We start from the raw sequence: 16,594 nt of genomic DNA on the forward strand, positions 1-16,594 counted from the left end.
TAAAACCATAATTATAGCATAAAAACCCTATGTGAGATCAAAAGTGAGGTTACTTACTTGATTGGAAGAGAAATGCAGCAATGAGAATGATTTGAGGTGAAGTTTGGTGGTTTTGAAGTCTTACTAGCCAATGCGCAGTGCCTTCTCACCAATGCACAGTGCCTCTCTGATGCGCAGTGCCAGTGTAAATTAACACAGGAGAAAACTGCCTGATGCGCAGCGCCCCTCTCATGCGCAGCGCCGAGCTCCCAATGCGCAACGCCATTTTACAGACCCATTTTGGAGAAATTCTCGATGTCCAAATTGGGCGTGTGATATCTTGTTGAAAATCTTGTTGAGTCTACTTTCCAAAAAATCTTGAATTTTTCAATTTGGAGCTCATTTGCCCTATCAAAAGTCAAATCTCCCAAGACTGGTCAAAATGTGCAGAATGAGACTACCTGAATGCAGAGTGCTGTTGCAGTCAACTTTTTAAGGTCTCTCTCAACTCCAAATTAACCTCATGATAGCTATTTGGAAATATCTCTTTGTATAGTTATCATTTGACTCATCAAGTAAGTCATTTAGCCAACCAGGCTAGGAGAAATCTTGATTTTCCCAAGGTCACTCCAGAAGTTCATCAATCCTCCTGAGGCCAATGATGTTTTCGACATTTCTCCCAAACCATGAAACCTGTGTAAAAAATGAAAGAGGTTTTTCTTCTTGGATCAATTATGGATCAAAACCTCTCTCTCTTTTGTCAAATTCATCTTTTCATGCTTAAAAACATAGTTTGAAGAAAACCTATCCCGATCTATGGAACAGGGGATTTGTAGAAATGAAGGGAAATGAAGGGGATAAGGGGCTTCTAAATTCTTGGGAAAGTTTTAGGAAGTAGGGAGGGATGTTAGGAATCAGGGGAAGGTGGAATTTGAAATATTGAGTGAGGAGAAGGTGTCCAAAAGGGAAAAACATAGGCCTAGCCTAGAAAATTGTCAAATTGTAGCAATAAACTAGGGTTTGTGGGAAAATGATGAATTTGAGGGATATGAATGATGGGAAGCATTTAAGAAGGTATATTAAGGATAGGGGAAGGTGTATGAGCATCAGGATACAAGTTTTGTTGATCATTTGGCCATCCAATAAAAATTACCTTCAAAACCCTAGGAGAGGGAAATGGGCCTTACCCAAGTACAACTGAAGCACGAACAAGGTGTAAAATGACCCATTGGAACATGAACTAATGATGAAAACTCTTTTAATGATGGTACACTAAGCTGAATGGTGACATGGACCAATACTTGGAAGACTTTGGAAGGAGTGAAAACAAATCCTAGACCTAATACCCAGTGACCAAATTTTACTAGAAGACTCACTGAAATGACAAAATTTGACTTTGACACCCTGAGACCACTTTGTAAGAGCATATTTGATCACTGATGGAAGGCTTCAAAGGCTGAAACTAACACATAAAATATTTAAAAATAGACCTAAAAACCTAACCTAAAACCCTAATTTGACAAAAAAGAGATTATAAAAAGGGCAATTGGTAAAAAACAATTCACTTTTTACTTTTGCCTTGGAGTGGAAAAAATTTACCCTTGTGCACTTGCAATTTCGGCGATCGATTGGAGGAGATTCAGAAGGTCATTTCCGAATCCATCCGGGCTAGGTAGGCACCACACCTTTTTCCTGCATTTTTAGATAGAATGTATCTCGTTTTTGAAGTTTTTAGCCGTGATTTAGAGGAGGTTTGCGAACGGGAGTGTCTACAGCAGTCGGCGCGGGTTCCCAGCTCGAGACCATGAAGATCCAAATTTTCCAACGGAGGGAAAATGAGCTCTTCACGACTGTACACCAAATGGTCGCAAAGAGCCCTAATTTTCTAAACTGTGGATTCCAACTCGACGCAACTGTTTGAAAAACAGGCACGACGAGTGTCGAGAACCAAAATTCCTCAAAATTTAAGCAATTTCATGAGATTTTAAACACAACTATGGCATTTATAATTAAATATTCGTGTGTTTGCAGGGAGAAAATCATGGTGATCGAATGGAAAGAGTGAGAACATAGCAACAATGACGTGTTGGCCATGGGGGATCCAAATTGTTTATATGTGCTCAGGAATTGCGGGCTCCTGAAATTCTTCATGGTGTTGTGCCTAAGAGCACAACCCGATCTACTGCAGTACCTGGTTGGAGCATGGGATCCAAATGAAGGGAGATTCAACATTCGGGGGCAGGAATTAGAAATCGATGCCACAGACATATATTTCCTGACAGGGTTATCACGGAGGGGAGAAAGGCCCCAAATGACAAGTACCCAGATCACAGAAGAGATGATGGACATGCTCATTGGAAGGATATGTCCAGAGGCCTAGAAATTGGACAAGGGAGACAAAATATAGATCGCAATAGTAGCTGGCTTGTCACTGAGAGTCCTCCTTTCCACCATCACTAAAGTAGCTGGTTCGCAGGCCCCACATGAGGCCACCAAGACTCAACTCTAACTGGTCGTCAACTGCCTAAACCCCATCGTATTCAACTGGGCAGAGGCGGTATCGGACAACCTCAAAACACAACTAACAGAATGACGGCGAGGGGATACCAAACAATTCAGGTATGGCTCAATCCTCGTACCGTTCATCCTGGAACGGCTCCCCATCTTTCAGAGACAGGAGGTGGTCGTGGCTAGGTCACCACCACGGGAGTCATGGATCACTCGCTGGGCTATTCTGATGCCTCGAGGAGGCGACGGTCAACAGATGTCGTGGAGACCGAAGTTCTTCGTGTGGCTAGAGTGCCAACTCGTTGTTGCATAGGACTGGCCATATGTTGGGACGAACTTCAGAGGTGATCCAGACCTAGTACTCCCTCCTGGGGAACACTGGGATGATAGAGGTAACAAACTCATGTTTTTATTTTTAAAGAGTTTTATAATTTTTTATTATTTTTTATATATATGTCCTGATTATTATGTCTCAATCTTGCAGATGTCAGACCAGAAAGACCTGCAGGTTTGTCTCCCATTGCTCGTAGAGTCTAGAGGGAGTTTGAGCTACCTCCTCCTGGCAGAGACGTAGAGGATGAGATTTCCCGTGACCTGGAGGGCTTGACAGAGGGGATCCTAGATTACACAGGATTCGAGGATGTCCCTCGATAGTACCAGTGACACATAGTAGGGGTGTCGAATAGGATCCACCGACTGCTTAGACGTGTTGTCCGAGCAGTGGTGTGCTATAGAGAGCATCACGCAGATTAGACCCCTAGGTTTATTTTCTGCAATTTTGAGAGACATGTTGTCTCATGATGTAACCTAAACACATATTTTTTGAGCACTACGATGTGCAACACATGATATATATACATACCTATGTTCTTTTTTATCAACTTATTATGTCTCAATGTTTACTTTTACAAATGTCACAAATGTCTATCTAACACATGATTTGCCAATGCATCTGTTAATGTATTTAGTCTTCTAGGAATATGTTGATATGTAATGAAATCAAAATTCCTTTCCAGTAAATGAACACGTAAATACAACCTTAAAATCTGAGGGTTTCTGACGGAATAACGCCTGTTGAGATGGAGAACAATAAGCTGTGAATCTAGATTTATGATCAAAGCGCAAATATTGAGGACAACAACCTTAGTCAATAACTCAATAGCTGCACTATATTCAACGACGTTGTTCGTATTGCATCTTAGACAAACACCTTGAAGATCTACCAACTCACCGTGAGGATCATAGATAACCCATGCTGCAGAGGAAAGATTCCAGGTACTGCGACAAGTACCATCAGTGAAACCGACATAAGGTGCGACAGACATCTGCATAAGAAGCAAAAGGACACAATAAGCGAAAAATGCTTACACACCAAACCAAACATGTACAAAAACGAAAACACACTTATGTACACAGAAATTCACGAAATACTCATTCATAATACTTCTTGAGATAAAGCCTGTTTCGGGGCTTATCTAAAGGATTTCCTTCATAATCAATCAGCTCATAGGCACCTTTTTGCAAAACACGTTTTACAATGTAGGGCCCATGCCACATGGGTTCAAATTTGCCTGCCCCCAGCTTATCATGAGCTTGATCATACAACAGGACTAAATCCCCTTCAATGAAGGAACGTGGGTTGACTGCCTGATCGAAGTGAGCTTTCACTCACTTCTTCTGTGCTTCAATAACCAATGAAGCAAGTTGACGAGTCTCATCAAGTCGTTCTAAATAAAGAAGTCACTCCTCCACCGGAGTGGTATTCGGTAGTAATTCAATAGCTAATTTGAGAGAAGGAATTTCACATTCAATCGAAAGGGTAGCTTCCAGACCATAAAAAAGTTGAAATGGTGTAAATCCGGTAGCATCCTTAACCGAGGTTTGGTAGGCCCATAGAGCTAACAACATCAAACACCAATTGGACTTATGCATTCTAATGGTACACTAAAGCATGGTAACCAACACTTTTTTTACTGCTTCGACTTGGCCATTGGACTGGGGGTAATATGGCATCAAACTATCATGACGCAAGCCCAACTGAGTTGTCAACTTGGCAATCATGTAACTACGAAAATGAGAGCCGTGATCTGTGACGATGGCCTGAGGGACTTCGAACCTGGCAATCACATGATTGAATAGAAATTGAGCAGCTCTCTTACCATTGTTAGTCAATGTAGGCATCGCTTCCGCCCATTTTGTAGAGTAATCAATAGCAACGATCATATACCCATGCCCCCCAGCCGAGCGAGGGTTACATGTCATAAAATAAATGCCCCACTTTGCAAAAGGGCCAACGGTAATGATAGGATGCAAAAGAGAAGGCAGCACACGCACCTTGCGCTGGTAAATCTGACATGAATGACATGAACGGACGGCAAGAATGCAATCCTTGAAAATGGATGGCCAAAAATAACCAGCACGAAGAATCTTCTAAGCAGTGGCATAACCAAACATATGACCGCCATAGGTGCCAGAGTGACAGTCATTTAAGAGTTTCTCAACTTCCTCGAGGGTTAAATAGCAGCAGAGAATAGAATCAACTCTGACACAGTATAACGTGTCTCCAATAATACGATATGGCTGAGAATGATGGTGAATACGTCGCCGAGCATCCTTATACAAGTCAGAGCGAAATGAATACGTCTGGAGGTAAACGATGATGTCATCATACCAGAGACCGAGGGTACTAATGAAGAAAAGTGTATCGTCTGGGATATGGTCCTCTATTTGAGAGGGAGCGGAAGCAGATGGTGAGGAGCAAATCAACTCATCGAAAACCAGTGACTTCTTAGATTTGGCAGTAGTGAACTCCAAATCAAACTCTTGGAGGATAATGATCCACTTGGAGTATTTGCCCCCCAGCAATTGATGTGACAAAATATATGTCAACGGGTTGCAATCAGAAATCATGGTCGTGGTACCCAACAAAATGTAATGACGAAAATGTTGAACAGCCGGAACGGCTTCCAAGGCCAACTTCTCGACATAAGCATAGCGAGTCTCGGTGTCAAGAAGGTTGGGGCTAAGATAATATATGACATGCTCGGAACCATCATCATCGTCCTCAACCAAAACCATGCCAATGGTACTATCAGCAACAGCTAAATAAAGCAAGTAATCACGATGATAGTTAGGTGGACAAAACAAAGGAGAAGAAACAAGAAGGGTCTTGAGCTGCTCAAATGACTTTTGGGCAATTTCATCCCAAATGAATGGAATGTTACGCTTAAGCAGATGCGTATAACCTTTAGTGACCTCGGCATAGTTAGGGATGAAACGATGCAAGAAATTAGCCTTCCCTTGCAAACTCTGCAACTGGTGCAAAGTAGCAGGAGGAGAGAGATTCAAAATAGCTTCGACCTTGAGTGAATACCATCCTTAGAAACAACAAACACAAGGAGTCTGCCAAACTCAATGCAGAAGACACATTTGTGCGAATTAAAATGAATATTATAATGTCTATAGTGAAGAAACATCTGACGGAGTTGGTCCGGATGGTATGCGCATTTAGCTGAATGAGAAGGAAGATCATCCAGATAAGGCTGAACAATGTGTCTAATATCATGAAAAGCGTAGGACATTGCTCTTTGGAAAGTCGCACCGGCTTTCTTCAGACCAAAAGGAAGATTTTTATAAGAAAAAGTACCCCATGGACAGATAAAGGAAGTCTTGTGTTGATCAGCTGGTAAGATATTGATCTGGCTATAGCCAGAGAAGTCATCCATAAAAGAGAATATTTCACTCCCAGCATAGTTATCAATAAGATGGTCAATAAAGGGAGTGGGGTAACTATCTTTCGGACATGCGCGATTAATATCATGACAATCAACACAAACTTGAATAGTGCCCTGCTTTTTAGTCATAGGGACAATGTTAGAGACCCAGTCTGTCAATGGAATAGGATAAATGAACCCAGCCTTGAGAATTTTTTCAAACTCTCCTTTAATGGTAGCCACCTTTCTTGGGTGCATGGGACGTAAAATTTGACGAACTAGTTTTGCATCAGGATACGTAGGTATCTCATGCACCACAATACTCGGATCTATACTGGGCATTTCTTCATACGACCAGGTGAACATGTCACAAAACTCTCGAAAGAGACTAGTGTAAATCTTGATCTCCTTCGGACAACAAGTTACTCAAATATGAATATTTTTGACAACCCCTGGTTTAACAAAGATGTCGATAAGCATGGTTTGCGTGATATTTCCCATATTCCCTTCAGAAAAGGCCTCATGAGTTAAGATGGTCATCTGAAGCAGTTGAGAAGGAACATGGGAAACAAAATTATCTAGACAGGAAGTCATTGCCCCGAAGCCAGGAAGAAACGAAGAACGATGATGACTATCGACCCAAGGAGGATCCTCAAAAGACAAAGTTTCAAGAATAGCCTCATCAGAAGGAAATGTTTCTTGCAAAGGATCCAAAGAAGCACTATCTTCAAGCCAAGGGGATTGCATATACGTGTCAAGGGACCTACTCGAAGGAGTAGATTTAGAAGAATGAGCCGAAGCTGAGACGATTTCAACATAGTTAAGCTCAGCAGGGCTTAATGGCATAACATCACCCCAAGAATCTACCTGATCGAGAGGAGGAATCACCCAAGGATCAGGGTTAACAAAGATCATATTAACGGAGGTGACATTAGGAGGTGGGAGCGGAAAAATGCCCATGAGGGCAGGAGCTTTAAAGAGCCCAGCACCCACACTCTCATAAGGAATACTAGTATGCTCCACATATGGAACATTGCCTTCTGAGGAAGAGGAAGCAAAGAAGGACAACTGATCGACCGTAACAATTTTCCCTTGATGAGGAAAACAGAGTATGCGGAACAGTGAAGAAGCAACAACATGCATAGCATACATCCAACTTCGACCCAGTAGAATGTTGTAAGTCAAATTGGAGTCGACAACCTCTACTTCGATGTTGACCTTCTTGCCTTCCAAGGTGATAGGAAAGCGCGATATAATACCAAACAAACAAGAATCTCTTCCATCAAATGGCTCCAGGGTATTCAGAGATTGACTCAAAGATGGAGAAATAATGGATTTCCAACAAGAAACAGACATGATGCAAGTCGAGGCTCCTTCATCGATAACAATACGATGAATAGTCTTTAAGTTAATAACAACCTAGATGAGAAAAGCGGTCTGGTGAGGCAAACGTGGCACATGATTTTCAAGATTGAAAGTAATCAACTCGAAATCAGCCGAATCAATTCCACCGATGGTGGATAGTAATGACTTCTGTTGGGGAGGACAACTCTGGGGAACCTCCAATGCAGACATAGCAAAAGGAGCTTGGGCTAGATCTTTGACAATAATGTAGTGTTGTGCAGCATGAGCATTGGGATTATAGGAAGATTTTCGGAGAATTACTTTAGCACATGGTCAAATCATGGACTCATTACTAGGCCTTTCAATATGAAGAGGGCCAGAATTGGATAGGGGAACACTATAATGGACTTCAGGTTCTTTCCCGACCGATGGAGCATAATCTTTCGATCGAGTAGATATGTGAATAGGAATAGTCCTGGCCATAAAGACCTGGGAACCATATGAGGAAGAGGATTGAGGCTGGTCCACCATTTGAGTCTGCTGGGAAGTAAAAGGTTCTTTAAGCACAGCAGGAATCCCTGAAGTCCCCTTAAGCAAATGACTTACTTCGGACCGCTGAGGACAGTCCTTAGTGAAGTGATTATCATCAAAGATAATACAAGGATACTTTGCATTTAGAACCATCATCGGTAGGAGTCTTAGGAGTTTCTTGCTTTGGCATGTCGAACTTATTTTTACCTTTCCCTTTCTTCTTACCCTTTGAAGTTTTCTCCGCCATGGTGGACTGTACTGCGTTAATTTCTGAGGTTTTCCCAGGATTGGATGGAGATTGAGAAGCAGTTTCAGTAAGAGAAATGGATTTCTGCTTCGCAGGAGTCATGGAAGACTTTCAAGAATATTGTGCGATGGAACCAATAACACCATTGATAGAAGGTGTCAGCATAGCTTTAGAAGTTCCAGGTCGCGGAGCATCGGGCAAGACGTCATAAAGCATGCCAGATTGGGAATATACCAAATCAAGATATTGAGCACGTGCGATGGCTTGCTCTTCAATAACGCATGCCCCCATCGCAATATATCTAGCTATTGGACCGACAAAAGAGGTAGTGAACCAATCAGTCAACAGCTAATCAGGGATCCAAAACTTGATCAAACAATGACACCTTCTCCATTCATGAATATGATCAGAGATGTGAGTAGTTGTTTCCTATTTCAGAGAGGTAAGAAGATGCGTTCCCGTTTCATAGCGAATCGGTAACTAAAAATGCGTAAGGAATGCCATTGCAAGAGAGTTAAAATCTTGGAAAGTCCCATGAGCGAGTTCAATGTACCACTTTGCAGCGGAAATAGTAAGAGTCCTTTGGAAAAGACGGAGACAAATAAAATCGTCAAGCCAAGAATTGGATGAACACCAAAGGTGATAAATCATGACATGTGTTTGGGTGTCTTCTCCGAACTTTCCTTCAAACTTAGGACAGTCACTAGGGATATTGGTTGGAACAGGTAGCCAATATGGATTATGAAGTATAGGATCATTCGTCAGTTTGACACATCAGGCAGTTCCAAAGTCGCAAGAAACGGTAACTGAGGATTGAAAGACATCATGGGTCTTCGATAAGGACCAGCGTTAGGGTTCCAACCAGGGCCTTGTTGCCCCCATGGATCTTGCCCAAGAGGATTTTGTCCATAAGGGTTATAGTTGGGTGTATTGAAACCATACCCTGGTTGTTGACCTGGATTTTGACCTCCAGCAAACCATTGATTACCAACTTGACCAACAGGGGTAGCATATGGTTGTTGAAAATTCTGATAAGGATTAATCTGAGGTTGCTGATAGTTCTAATATGGATTACCCTGAGGTTTCCCTTGGGGTTGCTGAGGTGCTTGAGGACCGTACTAAAACTGAGGCCCAAACTGCACCTGGGACCCAGGTTGTATCTGATAAACAGGCTGAGCTTGGAATCCAAACTCAGCCTAGGGACCAGGTTGAGTTTGGGGACTAGCTTGAGCTTGAGGTCCAGGTTGAATTTGAACACTAGGTTGACCAATAGCTGGATTGACCTAACCAAAAGGTTGTCCTTGCTGAGCAGTAGGTTGGCCTTGTTGGAACTAGGGCTGACCTAACTCAATAGAAGATTAGCCTTGCTGGGCAGCATGTTGGCCTTGCTGGAACTGAGGCTGACCTAACTGACCAGAAGGTTGTCCTTGCTAGGCAGCAGGTTGGCCTTGTTGGAACTGAGGTTGACCTAACTAACCAAAAGGTGGTCCTTGAGATAAAGGAGGTTGTCCTGAATACATAAAGGATGAACATATTTGAGCTAAAGGTTGTCCCTGAAAGGGTTGTCCTTGTGAGCCCAAAGGTTGCCCCTGCTGACTATAAGACTGCCCTACCAAGGCATAAGGTTGTCCCTGAACAGGTTGTCCTTGTGAGCCATGGTAAGTAGTGTGATTCCAGGAAACTGAAGGTGGAATTTGACTGTCAACTGGAGCCGTCTGAGGAAGAGGTCTAGTATAATACATATGGGCTCCACGGTGATCGTAATAGTGCGAAGGGTTATGCGGAACGAACATCTATTGAGAACCTAGAGGGTTATAAGTCAGATTTTGAAGAGCAAACAAATATTGATCATACGACAATCCCCGCGGAATGGAATTCGAGGAGATAGGTACATTACCCGTAGGTTGACTGACTCGAGACACCAAAAGTGAAGGAACACCATCAACGGGTCCAAAAGATATCCCAGTAATAGCAGTGACCACCGAGGATGTGGTAACCGCACTAACAAGAGGAGCTGAAGATGCCACACAAATGGTGGGCATCGATGGAACAGATGTAATCGATGTAACCTACATCCGAGGGATGGAGGTCGTAGCCGACTGAGTAGACACGAACAGCCCTGAAGTCGGAACCGTTGTACAAGACCATACAGAGCTCTGGTGTATAGATGTAGAACCAAGTATGTCGGCTAGAGCGCAATAGCGAAGCGGTAATGAAACATCCGGAGAGGTGTGGAAAGGGAAACCTTCCGGAGGAAACTGATATTCACCAGTCGACACAAGGCTCTCTTGACTGCTAATAGGACTCGACTCATCCATGTTAGAAGAGGCCATAGGAACCGAAGTACCAGGGGGAGTAGACGGAAGATCCTCGTCTAAAAATTCCTAAGTTTTGGGAGGAGTCCAATTGATATCAAAAGGTTCCTCGCCCGAAGCTCGAGAGGCAAGAGGCTGAACACTTGGAATAATAGCAAGAGAGCCACTAAAGATGATACCTCAGAAGATATGGGAAGACTCGTCGTCACTTGGTAAAGATGACAGAACTGATGAGTCTGCCAGGATGGCCTAAACTCAAAAGACCAGGAGAGAAGATTTAATTAAGAGGGCTTTAATTCTTTTCAAGGATAAGCCTTCATGGCATCAACTTTATAAGGAAATTTGCTTTGGTATTGTCTTTACTATGACTAGACCCGCTCTAAGGCTAGAGGGGTTGCCTTTAAATCGTCGTTCGATGAAGTCCCTATCGTGTTGCTCCAACTCTCGTTCTTCTAATCACTTGTACCTGAAAACAACATATAGAGCACAACCACGAACATAATAGAGTACGACAAAAACAATCTACTTAAAGAGTCAAGGAGCTTCAAGCTATCAATATGCAATCCGACATAAGATATAGGAAATAAGTTGTTGATTTGTATTAATGTAAATTAAAGTAGAACTTACAACCAAGCCTTGACGTCATAAGACTCCTTGAAGGGTCCTATCAGCATGTCTCCGCAAGCACTCACACATAGACTGTCTCCCAAAACACGAATAACTCTCTCTCCTACCCAAAAGGCTAATGCTAGAACACTCTTACAATCAAGTTAACTCCACTCAAAACCATCCCAAGCTAAGTTATATGAGAGGCTACTTCCACACTCTAGCAAAACTCTCTACTTTTACTATTTAATTCTTGAACTCTGAAGCTAGCTGATCTCAGTAATGGAGGAAGTATTTATAGGAGGAGGAGCTTCCATAAGAGATGGGAGAAAGAGATTATCTGATCCAAAATGGATTTTGGATAGACTCCTAAGTCTAAGTGTTCCTCATAGAGGAAAATGAAAGTCTAAGGAAGTTCCTGGAAATAGCCCCATGGCAGAGATCTTTTCATTCTGAATCTACTGCAACTTGAATGGGAAAAAATGGACTTAGGATGAAGAAGTTATCGCAGAAAGAAGATGCCCTTTTTTCTTTAAAAAAGGAGGCAAAATCCCCTAAAATGGGCATAAAACCCTTATAAAGGGAAATCGCATCGGAAAAGGGTCCAAGAGGCGGACTTAAGCGGAAAGGGGGAGACCCCCGATCTCTGATCTTCGATATGTCGGGTCGGAGATAGGCCTGTGTTCAATATCGGAACCCCAGATGGAGTGATCACCGATATCGGCATCGGCGGATCGACATACCCATAAGGTAAGGACCCCGGGCTAATGCGATTGTTATGAATAAATATATAGGAAATAATGTAAAATAAAGTAAATGATAATAACCATAAATAATTATTAGTTAATTGGTAATTAGGTTGAAGAGTCATGTCTAAATGAGACATGGCTCTCCATGAAGAGACACCTGCTTGGTATATAAGCAAGCCTCTCTCTCTCATTGTATCATCATTCTTATTCACACATTTAATATATAATATTTGTACCCTCATGGATATATTTATATTCCAAGTCTTCTGGAGTAATTAATTTGTAGAAGGAACTTTGTTTGCTTCATCTTTAGCGATACTATGATCGCCGATATCGGCGGATCGCCATTGGCGATGCCACAAGGCAAAGGACGGACCCCCGGGCCAATGCAACTTTCGATTGCGATACATCGCATCGCAACGTCACGTCGCAGCGATATAAAGGGGCGATAACAAGCCGGACCTAACGGGTTTTATAAACCCGACCTAACAAAATTTGAGTTCTGGTAAAAGATATTTTCTGTCTATTAACGCTTTTCAATGTAAAAACTGAAATACAAAGAAAATACGCCCGAAGCGATAAAGTTGGACCCGAAGGGGAATTATAGGCACGATTTATAAAATTTGAGTTACATAAGTGGGATTTCGGGCAGGCCTCAAGCAGTAAATGGTATTGGGCTGGCTCCACCCAATCCCATACAATGAACAACCCGTGGCTGGCGGAGGAGAGAGGAAAACCGCCTTTTCAGGTGGGTAACCTCTGTGCCGTTAAGCCACCTGAAATCACACACTGATCATTGGATCGGAGATCCCGTAGATCGATCGTGGAGCTTGTGAAAGCGACCCAAGGCAGACCCGATGCGATATTAGGGCGATTTCAATATAATTTGAAGTCCGATAAAAAGGATTTTGTCGGGTTTTTGAATGTTTTCCTGTGTATTGGGGAACTCGCCCAATACGTTAATGTGATGCAATATAACGCCTAATGGCGGACCTGATAGGAATTTTAGGGACAATTGAATGGGATTTCAAGTCCGAAAATCACGACCAATAGTGTATTTTGCAGACATTCTCTGTGTAATGGGATTTTCTCAATTTTTGGGTTTTGCCTATGAGAAGGCCCCGAAACCTCTGTAACTACTCCTGATCATCATGCCACGCTGCAAGCAGGCGTTTTTATGGGAAATGATGCATTTTGAAGCCACAAAGCCACGGAGCCAGATGGCTAGTCGAACTGACAAGAAGCAAGGAAGCCGCAGAGGTGCAGAGAGATGATGATACACAGAGAAACGGCTGGGGTAGCCAAAAAACTGGGAAAGTACCTCAAAGGAGGCAGAGAGCTCAATTGAGAGTGGCAGAGGCAGAAGCAAAAGCTGAAGCGTAAAGCAACTGAGGGAGCCTTGGAGTCACTTGGAGGTCAAGTGGAAAAACCAAAGAGTAGAAAGTTACTGAGATAGTCACTTGGAGGTCAAGCGGACTTCTGGGAGCACAGAGAAGCCAAAGTTGAAGAGCCACAGCCACAGCCACAGCCGAAGAGCCACAGCCACAGCCACAGCCAGAGTCGAGAGCCAGAGACAGAGCGCAGAGCCAGAAAGCTGAGAGCTTCAAGAGCCAAGGATAAGTTGGTATCTAAACCCATTGTGTTCTATGTAAACCAATGGAGTTGAGCGAGGAGCTTGTAAAAGGACTTATACCATAATCCGAGAGAGCCTAGTCAAGTTGACTAGAGCTCACGGAGACGTAACCCAAGAGTTTTGGGTGAACTCCTAATTAAATTGTTGTCTTATGCGTTTGTTTTATGGTTGCATTGTTTACTGTTATATGTATGTTCTATCAGCATAAACAACAGAATTTTAAAGCACATAAACAGTAAAAAATAAACATAGGCATACACCTTATTTTCAAGCACATATTTAATTCCACATTGGTTAATCATAAAGACTTGGGAATATTTAAGCTTTGGAAGTGGGAGAGGTGCTTGTAAGTTAGACAAGAAGCCTAAGTGTCCCCATTTTCAGATCATTATCCCTTTGAGAGGTTGCACAAAAGGTGGAACAACCATCCCAAAGGAGAGAGGTGAGCTTGTCTAATCCAACAACCAAACCTAGGACCACCCATGAAGTTGTTACACTTCGAAGCTTCGACGAGTTGTTTAAAAAACTTGCCAAAAGTAGCTTGTCGTGAGTGCAACACAGAGACAGAGCGAAGACTTCGCTAAGGCTAGTGCAATCTTGGCCATCTTCATGGGTGGAACAACTGTTGTCCCGCGACGACCCAAAAAACAAAGGTAAAAAGGGTCTGCTCTAGGAGTAGTGAACTGAGGTATTCTTCCTGAGATGACAAGGAAGACATTGACACATAATTTACAACATGACACAAGGTAGATGTCAATAACACAGACCGGCAATGTCCGGAATCAGGGGATGCGTGGTGGGTGAGAAATTACTGTGTAACACCTACACCAATTGCAGAGTTTGCAAGGAAAGGATAATTTTATTTGTCGCTTTGTTCGTAATTACGCTGAGCTTTCCAAGGGATTTACTTGTTTGCTCAAAAAGGGGATCCCATTCATTTGGGATGAAATTGCCCAAAAATATTTCGATGCTCTAAAGCAAACACTCATCAGTGCTCCTTTATTGCATCCCCTGACTATCACCGTGATTATTTCCTATATGTGGTTGCTGCTGACAGTACCATTGCTATGGTCCTAGCCCAGGATGATGACAATGGCAATGAACATGTGGTTTATTATTTAAGTCGAAATCTTATTGACACTAAAACTCAATATGCTCATGTCTAGGAACTTGCCTTGGTAGCGGTCCATGTTGTTCAACTATTTCGCCATTACATTCTTTTACGGAAGACCACAGTGATTTCTACCTGTAACCCCATGACTTTTATTCTGACTCGTCAATTTCTTTGGGGAAAATACTCTAAATGGATTGTTATCCTGCAAGAGTTTGATTTAGGGTTCACTATCGCCAAATCAAATAAATCACTCTTTTTTGCCGAATTGATCTGCGCCCTTCCTTCCGCAAACAACTCCAATGATTTTATTGAGCAGATCCCTGATGAAAATTTGTTTCTCATCGGTACTCTCGACCTGTTTTATAGAGATATCATTTTTTATCTTCAGACCCAAACTTTATGATTCGAGTTATCTTGATTCGACCAATGTTGCATATGACATTAGTCTTAACCTTAGCAGATTATTGGTGATATGTTGTACCGAGTCGGTGTTGATTTTGTTCTTCAGAAATGTCTAACACTTGAAGAGATTGAATGAGTCTTGAATGACTGCCACTCTGGGGCATGTGGTGGTCACATTTCAGGCTATGCCACTACTCAGAAGATCCTTTGCACTGGTTATTTTAATCCTTCTATCTTCAAAGATTGTATTCTGGTCATTCAAAACTGCCATGAATGTCATATTTATAACTGGAAGTAGCGCGCCTCGCCAGCACCCTTACACCCAGTCATTACTGTTGGCCCATTTGGTAAATGGGGCAAAGATTTCATGACATGTAACTCTCACTCAACTGGGGGGCATGGCTATATCATCGCCGATGTCAACTATTTTACTAAATGGGCCGAGGCGACGCCCACATATAATGCTGACGGTATCACTACTGCTCAGTTCCTCTTTAACCATGTCATAGCCCGTTTTGGTATCCCTTAAGCCATTTTCACTGATCACGGATCACATTTTCGTTAGTATATGATGGCAAAGTTGACTGCTTAATTGGGTCTTCGCCATGAGAGCTCAACTCCTTACTACCCATAGGCCAATGGCCAAGTTGAAGCAATTAACAAATTCTTTATTAATATGCTTCAATAAACAATTGGGAAGCATAAAAATGATTGGCATCCCATGTTATTCTCATCTCTTTTAGCATACCGGACTTCAGCTAAGACAACCACTGGTTTCACTCCATTCCAGTTGGATTATGGTTTAGAGGCGACACTCCTGATCGAGTGTCAAATTCCTTCATTAAAATTAGTTATCAAGCTACTCCTCGATACCTCACCTGAAGAGGAACAGTTACTTTATCTCGAGAGGCTTGATGAGACCTGTCATATTGTTGTGATGGTGATCGAAGCACAGAAAAATGAGTTAAAGCTCATTTTGATCAAATTGTTTCTCCACGCATTTTTGTTGAAGGTGACTTGGTCTTGCTGTATGACCAAGCAAATGATAAGTTGGGAGATGGTAAGTTCGAACCTATGTGGCATGGGCCATATATCATTAAACGTGTCTTGCAAAAAGGCACCTATGAGCTGGCTGACTACGGAGATAATGCATTATCACAGCCCCGCAACAGGCTTTATCTGAAAATGTAATCTGTGTGAATTCCGTGTAATTACTTTTGTACATTGGTGTGTGAATTCATTGGTGTGCAGTTTTGATTTTTTGGTGCGATTGTTTTCTTTGCAGACATGCTCCTTATACGTACCTTGTGTTCCACTCAGTTTGCAGATGTCGTCAAACCATTATGTTGGTTTTTCTAATGGTGCTTGTCATAGCACACATAAATTATCTTTCGCATCTTGGGCACTCTTTGCCCCTAATGACGAGTTGATCAATTTACAAGATATTTTCCTG

This window comes from Pinus tabuliformis, chromosome X (genome assembly GCF_031772625.1).
Source record: "Pinus tabuliformis cultivar Carrire ecotype Pingquan chromosome X, CPIR1, whole genome shotgun sequence".
NCBI lineage: Eukaryota > Viridiplantae > Streptophyta > Pinopsida > Pinales > Pinaceae > Pinus > Pinus tabuliformis.